We start from the raw sequence: 8,231 nt of genomic DNA, 5'->3' as shown, positions 1-8,231 counted from the left end.
CCATCTCCTCTTTTGGCTGCCTCACAAATAAACTCTTTGCTTGCTGCATACCTGATGTCTCAGTAATTGGCTTTGCTGCACATCAGGCAGACAAAATTAGGTTCAGTTACATAATGAATGGATATGCCATACCCAAACAATGGAATATTATTTGACAATAAAAACAAATTAAGTACTGATACATGCCACAACATAGATGAAACTTAAAAACATTCTAAGTGGAAGAAGCTAGCCATGTAAGGCCACATATTCCATTTATATGAAACGTCCAGAATAGCCAAATCCATAAAGACAGAAAGATCAGTGCTTGCCTAGGACTGGCTGAGTCAGGGATGGAGATGGGAGGAAGGAGTGTTAGGATGGAGAATGAGTGGCAGCTGATAGATACAGGGTTTCCTTCTGGGGTAATAAAAATGTTCTAAAATTAAATTGTGGGGATAGATGCATCATTTTTTGAATATACTAAAAACCATTAAATCATACACTTTAAATGGATGAATTGTATGGTAGGTGAATTACGCCTCAATAAAGCTGTTTTTTAATAATTTTTTTTATTATGTTAGTCACCATACAGTACATCCCTAGTTTTTGATGTAAAGTTCCATGATTCATTACTTGCGTATTACACTCAGTGCACCATGCAATACGTGCCCTCCTTACTACCCATCACCAGCCTATCCCATTGCCCCACCCCCCCTCCCCTCTGAAGCCCTCAGTTTGTTTCCCAGAGTCCACAGTCTCTCATGGTTCATTCCCCCTTCTGTCAATAAAGCTGTTTTTAAAAACGAAGACTAGGTGACGATCATCTCTCCAACATTGCACTGGAGACCCTAGGTGGTGTAGTAAGACAAGAATGAAGGAAAGGAGAAAAGGAAGAGAAAGAGGAAGAGAAAGAGGGAGGAATGGAAGGAAGGTGGGAGTATGATTGGAAAAAGAGAAACAAAACTGACGATACTAATATCTGATTTCCCCAACACTAAGCTATTAGAACTAATAATAAAGATAAACAAAGCTACCAAATACAAAATCAGTACTCAATATTCAATTGCATTTCTATGTAGCATCAACAACATTTAGAAAATACTATTTTTTAAAAGATATTCATTACAGTACCCCCCAAATACATGAAGTATAAGAAATAAAGCTAATAAAAGATATGCAAAATCTTCATAAGTTAAAAAACTTGGGGCACCTGGGTGGCTCAGTCAGTTGAGCATCCAACTCTCATTCTCAGCTCAGGTCTTGACTTCAGGGTTCTGAGTTCAAGCCCTGCGTGGGGCTTGGCACTAGGCACGGAGATTACTTAAAAAAAAAAAAAAAAAAGAGAAAACTATTGAAAGACATTAGTGAACAGCTAAATAAATGGAGAGGTATACCATGATCATGGGTTGAAAAACTCAATATGGCAAAGATGTCAATGTTTCCTGATTTTACTTAGAGATGTGATGTAATTCCACTGAAAATACTGAAGTTTATTTATGAACGATGACAACGGGATTCTAAAATGCATACAAAAAAGCAAAGGCCCAAGAATAGGCGAGGCATTCCAGAAGACATGAGTTAATAGTGTAAGACTGCACAAAAGGGTGGATCCAGGTTAAGTAGGGCCTAAAGTTTATGCAAATGGAATACCCTTCTAGAGAAAATAATCCAAAATTATAAATATTAAACCAGGGATCCAAGCAAATGAGAGGTACTGAAGTGAGGAGGTATTGATGGTTAAGCTTCTGGAGCTTGATGGTAGATCCACACCCATCTGCATGGTAATGGTGTTGGAAGAAACAAATATACTAATAGAACAGATCTGGGAGCCCAGAAACAGACCCACCCACAAAACAGACATCTGATTTAAGATGGAAGTAGAATTATAGGACAGTTGGTAAAGAATGGGCTTTTTTGATGCTAGAACAACTGCTGTTATTTTGAAACCTTCCTCAGGTCATACTCCAAAATCAATTACAGGTGAACTAAAATCTCAAATGTGAGTAGCAAACCCATGAAATGTATAAAGGAAAATACTGAAAAAAATTTTTTATGACTTCAGCATGACAAAGATTCCTTGAGACATAAAATGTACAAAGCATAGAGGAAGGGATTTTAAAATTAGCCTTAAAGTAAAATACTAAATTAAGAACTAGTTTGCATTAAAAGACTGTACAAGGAAGATAGAAACAAAATATAAACTGGAGAATATAGTTTAAAATACATTTAATTGGCAAAGGATTAATATCCAGAATATATAATATTTCATCATTCTGAAATGCACATTTCTTTCATATTTTAGTCTTTTAAATCGGATGCATCTTTCAATCAACAGGGTGCCACAATTTGTTAGTATTTTTATTTCTTAGTGATAAATAAAATAGTAGCACCTCTTACAATCAGTGATCTCTTAGATTTGATGAAATACATTATAAAGAAGCACAGATCAACACACAAAACAAAGCAAAACAATTAAAAATTGGGCAGGTTACTTGAACAGGCACTTCACAGGAAGGAAAATATGAACAACCTATAAACACAGGGAGAAAAATGTTCAACCTCATTAGTAATTGGGGAAATGCAAATTAAAGCTATAATGAATTAACACTTCACACTTACCAATACGGCAAGAATTAAAAGTTTGACAATACCAAGTGCAAGAGAGAATGCAGAACATCCAACACTCATAAACTCTGCCACTGGGAGTGTATATTTGGACAATTACTTTGGAGACCATTTTGGCTTTATCTAGTCTAAAATACACATATACCTACGACTCAGCAATTCCAACCCTAGACTCATCCTCAAGAGAAGCTCTTGCACATGTGCACAGAGGATGTGTGCAAAGCATATCCAAACACTGCTGTGTGCAATAGCAAAACCTAGATACAACCCACTAGGATGGATAAATAAATGCTGTGTCATCTCACATGGGATACCACACATCAGTGAAAATGAATAAAGTGTGGCCACACTCCCTAATAAGAAATGATCTCATGACTACAATACTGAGCAAAAAGAAATCAAGCTGCAGAGTACATATAGTATGACTCCATTTATAATCAGAAACATGCAAAATTAAATAACATATTATTCAGGCTGCAAATACACATTTTGAAGCTATCAAAAAGCAAGATGATCATGAACACAAAATTCAGAACAGTGATTGCATCTAAGGGTAGAGAAAAAGACGAGGACAGAGAAAGTAACATTTCCAGGTTTCAGGGGTACTTAAAATATTCTATTTTTAAAAACAGGCCTGTAGGTACACCTGTTATTTCTTATATAGTCATTCTTTTTATTCTACTCATATTTATAAGTGGTCTTTTAGCATTCACTCAATATTTGATTTCTTACATTAAAAAAGTCAGTCTTCACATCTAACCAGTTTTTCTACTAATATGTTGTACAGCCCGGTGAAAATCAATCATAAGTACATTTTACCCTCCAGCATATCTGGAATGACTGAATCACCAGGAAAAGGCTTAAGACCAATGCATTCTTTCAAAGACGGCAGAAAGGTCTGTGTGTCTACTGAAAAAACTTGTTAAAAACAGTACATATAGAAATATTATTGTGCTAAATGGAATAAGCATTAGTTAGAAAGTTCACTTATGTGGAAAGACTTGAATATTCATGATCTCAGATGAAGTATTAAGCCACATTTAAAATAATTATGAATAGAAGTTCTTCTTTTCATACCCAATGGAAAACACCTCCACTTTAGAAAACACACTTCTCTAAAAGTAATAATAATAAGAAAATTACCTGGATTTCTTGATATCTCACTAATCCAGATTTTTTTTTTAAGATTTTATTTATTTTTGTGAGAGAGAGAGACAGTACACACAAGCGGGGGGGGGAGAGGCATGGCAGAGAGGCTGGCATGTGAAACCTCCTACTTATCTAATCTTGCTGCTCATCTCCCCAGAAGAAATCATTTTATAGTGCAGTCCTATCTCCCACATTTTGTGGAATGATAAATTCACCATAAAAAGAAAAACATAGGCTTTTTTGGGAAAGTCACTGAGCATGTTCAGTTGTTCGAGAAAGTTCTCTGGGGAGAGATTTATTCTAAGGACATTTTCTTCGTGGAAAGGAAGGCAAAAGTAGGCTAATTCTCAAAATGCTGATGGCCACCTCAGCCCCCTCCAGAGAGCAATGCAGTCATTCACCTGTCTTGGGGAAATGTGTATATTTAGAGTGAATCTCTCTCCTGAATTCTCTATATGAAATAACCATTTACCTTTGGGTGATTCTGAAGTATCTATCACCCCACTCACCTCCTCTAATCTGTTCTGCTTCCTCTGGGTCCAGGAGCATTAATGGAAAGCTATTGATCACGTTGAATGAAATGCTGAATAGGTTACTGAGAGTCAAGGGGACCCTGCTATCAAAGGGCACGAAAAGCAGCCAGGCTTCCAACTCAATCAAGGATTTATCTTCAGAGAAAGGCGCCACATATAGACAAGGCCTACTGCCGCTCCTCTCAAGCGAGAGGAAGGTGATGACTGGCTCACCTCTGCCCAGTGCCAAAACTTCCCCCTGAGGACACTAATAAGAGTTTGGAAACATTTTACCTCTTGTTCCGTGGCTTTTACACAACTAGCCAATCAATGTTATAATTTAACCCCACTGTCTTACAGTTCAAGAGCTGGCTTAATCTTATAAAGACGAGGAAGACAGAGAGGGTACCAGTGAGGCTCAGCAGGAGTGAAGGGGTGGTGGCCATGAGCAATCCACATGGGAACAAAACTCCCTTCAAGGATGGCAGAGTTTTGCCAGGTCTGGGGAGGGCAAGAAGAAAACCTGACCTATGTTTTCTTTGCAGTGAACTGTCCGTTCCTCTGCAGTCAAAACATCTACCACTACTATCAGGGTAAGCTGCTAGAGACAGCGCAGGATTTAGAGAAAGAGGGCATTAAGATACATGTGTAAGAAAGCAATGAGGGGGAGAAAGTAGTTAAAAAGCACCAATTTACAGCTATAAAAGAAATAAGTCCTGTGGATGGAAGGCCCAGCACAGTGACTACTGTGAACAGGGCCTTTCTAGCCCTGGCCACCGAGATGCTGATGCCCAAGAAGAACCATAATGCCATTTATGCAGTCCTTTTCAAGGAGGGAGTGATGGTGGCCAAGAAGGATGTCCACATGCCCATACACCCTGAGCTGGGAGACAAGAATGTGCCCAACCTTCACGTCATGAAGTCCCTACAGTCTCTCAGATCATGAGGCTACGTAAAGCAACAGTTTGCCTGGAGGCATTTCTAGTGCTAGCTTACCAACCAGCATATCCAGGACCTCTGTGATTGCCTCCACCTGCCCCCTGAGATGGTGCCTGCCACTCCGCACCCCAGCCATCCTAAGACTGGCGGACCACAGCCCAAAGGTCTGGAAGGAGAGCGACCTGCAAGACTTACAGGAGGGGAAGCTGGCAGACACCCCTACTGACAAAGCACTGTGCCCCTTGGTGCTGACGAGAGAGCTGAGGCTGGGACTGGGTCAGCAACTGACTGCCAGTTTAGAGGCGGATTTGGTCATGGGCATGGTCAGCCACCTCAGTAAAGCTGGAGAAGATTGTTGTGTGTTGAATAAATCTGTAGCAATAAATAAATAAATAACACTGTATTATATATTTGAAAGTTACTAAGAGAGTAGATCTTAAAAGTTTTCCCCACAAGAAAAAAAATTTTGTAACAATGTGTTGTGGTGATGGATGTTAATTAAACTTATTATGGTTATCATTTCCCAGTATCTACATACAAATATGGAATCATTATGCTGTACATCTGAAACTAACATAATGTCAATTAAATCTAAATTTAAGAAGGAAGGAAGGAAGGAGGGAAGGAGGGAAGGAAGGAAGGAGAAAAGGGGAAGGGGAAAGGAAGGGAAAGGAAAGGAAAGGAAAGGAAAGGAAAGGAAAGGAAAGGAAAGGAAAGGAAAGGAAGAAGGAAAGGATGAAAGAGAAAGGAAGGAAGGAAGAAAGGAGAAAGGGAAGGGAAGAGGAGGGAAGGGGGACTGAGGGAAAAATGCTTCATAAAGCACATGGACGTGCCCAAGTGGCTTCAGCACAGAGCCCCGAGAGCTGGGAGACCCTCCTCGAAGGAGGGGACTCTTCTCAGGATGCCTTCTTCCATCTTCATTCTTATTCAGGGAATTAAGGTATGGCCATCAGGAGTGGTATTCTTGTTTCAACTAATAATTTCAGATGTTAAGGTTCCCTCACCTTCTCAAAAGATGGCCAAAATTTCATTTCGTTGAACAGTTGTTGATGGATACCTTCTCACAGGTACTTCTCTTTACGTAGAATCCTCTCTGCTCTTCTCCTGCTCATCCTATAGACTCGGCTAAGGCTCAACTTCCCTTGAGAAAGCCTGGACTGCTCCCCACAGGTCAGAGACGAGCACCTCTGGTATGTGCCCCACAGCATCCCAAACCTCCCTAACTAGAAGTATTGCAATATCTGCTCTTCTCTCTAGGGAAACCATTCCTTCCAGAAGGGCAGTGACCAAGCCTTCTCAGTCAAGGCCTGACTCATTGTAGGCATGTGATAAATATTGGTGGAATGAATATATATGCACTACTGAACAGTACTATCCCTGGCACTATGGAAATAGAGAGATGAATTCTTTCTCTGAGCTCAGGGTCAAGCAGCTAGGATGACAAAGAGTAAGCAAATACATACTGGTTATTATATGCCAGGCACTGTTTGAAGTGCATTGCACATATTAACTCATCTAATCCTCACTGTGACCTTACAGGTAGGAACTACGATTAGCTGCATTATACAGATAAGAGAATTGAGGCAGAGAGCTTCTTACCTAAGCTCCCACAACTAGTAGGTGGCTGACACAGGGTGTAAGCCCAAGCAGCTGGCTCCTGAGTCCAAGTCCTTCCCCACTTAGCTGTGTTGCCTCTCAGGTCCCAAATTAAGACAATCCACAGTATGAGTCACACCCACCCTGTGCGTAAAGTGAGGTACACAGTGCTCAGGGAGACAGGAAGGAAAAAGGAAATTTCTGATGTCAGACCTTAGCAGTACCCTCTGTCCCCTTCTTCCTCCCTGCCCCCAACCTTATAGATTCTGCAAACAACCAATTTTGGAACCAAGTTCAAAATTTCAGAACCTATCAACACCTGATCAAACTCAGTGCCCCAAAATTTAAATGGGAAGTTGAGGTTCTAATATATTTCAGCTTATGGCTCTAAATTGCTTTGTGAGTGGAGCTGGTAAAAATCCTTTACCTTCCAGATGAGAGAAAATAAGCTTGCTAAATATTATATATGGCACAACCTGATATAAAATATTTTTTTAAAAGAAGGGCCTCTTGTTCTGACCCCTGTATTTATGGGCTTAAAAATTGAAAAGGTTTAAGATGAGGGTTTTTTTTTTTTAAATGTTCAGCTTTCCTTTCTTTCATTGCCGTGAAAATAAAGTGGCAATTCATGTCCATAATGGGTAATTCCACACTGTGCCTTCTAGAGAATAAGGAAGAAGAAGCCCTTCGTATTTGGTATTCATATGTTCCTGCAGGGCCAGAGCCCGTGACCTTGTGACCTGCAGCCGCTGATGGAAATGCCCAAAGGTTCTCATTCTTGTTCAGCCGCTCACCCAGCATTTTGAAAGGACAATGAAAACATTCCCGGGGCTTCTGGGCTTCTTAACCCCATCCCACTAATGGCTCATTCTATCTTTGAAGAGGTCAACATTTATTATTGTAATAAATATCATTTTCATACTTCTTGAGAGCCGAAGTGACTAAGGGAACCAAAGAAAGGAGATTCTCTAGGGTGGAAAAGACTTGGGAGGCCCAATTTCACTAAGAAAACTCACCGTTTGGGGTATGAAATAGGGGTCTCTGAGAAAGGCAACTGTAGGTGTCTTTATAAAGTAGAAATTCTTAAATTAAGGTTTTCAGACTTCAGAATTTCAAACATTTGCTTTCCCTTCCTCATTCATTTGAGCTGTGGAAAAGACACAAAGGGTACTGATTTTTCACGTCCAGAGAACAGGATGACATGCACATGAGGTCACATTCATTTCCTCAGTGGAATGATGACAGCATTTTGATACAGAGAAAGTCAGGACGCAAAGAGGTACAGACAGATGGAGCGCTAGGATCTCACTCTAACATTCCCTTCTCTTCTCTTTTTCAGGGCAAGTCGCACTCTCTGAGAATATTATTCCTACTCTCCCAAAATCCATGCCAAGAAAACCTCTCCTTTAAACTTCCCTTTAGGCCATC

General features: G+C 40.0%; 1 pseudogene; it reads left to right on the top strand.

Moving 5' to 3' along the window:
• Window positions 1-5,049: 5,049 nt before the first annotated feature.
• On the top strand, window positions 5,050-5,547 carry LOC103677547 (annotated as a pseudogene).
• The last annotated feature ends 2,684 nt before the right edge of the window (window positions 5,548-8,231 follow it).

The sequence above is a fragment of the Ursus maritimus genome, unplaced genomic scaffold (genome assembly GCF_017311325.1).
Source record: "Ursus maritimus isolate PB19 unplaced genomic scaffold, ASM1731132v1 scaffold_10, whole genome shotgun sequence".
Classification (NCBI taxonomy): domain Eukaryota; kingdom Metazoa; phylum Chordata; class Mammalia; order Carnivora; family Ursidae; genus Ursus; species Ursus maritimus.
The sequence above is the reverse complement of the archived record's forward strand: the minus strand, read 5'-3'. Positions and strand labels throughout refer to the sequence as shown.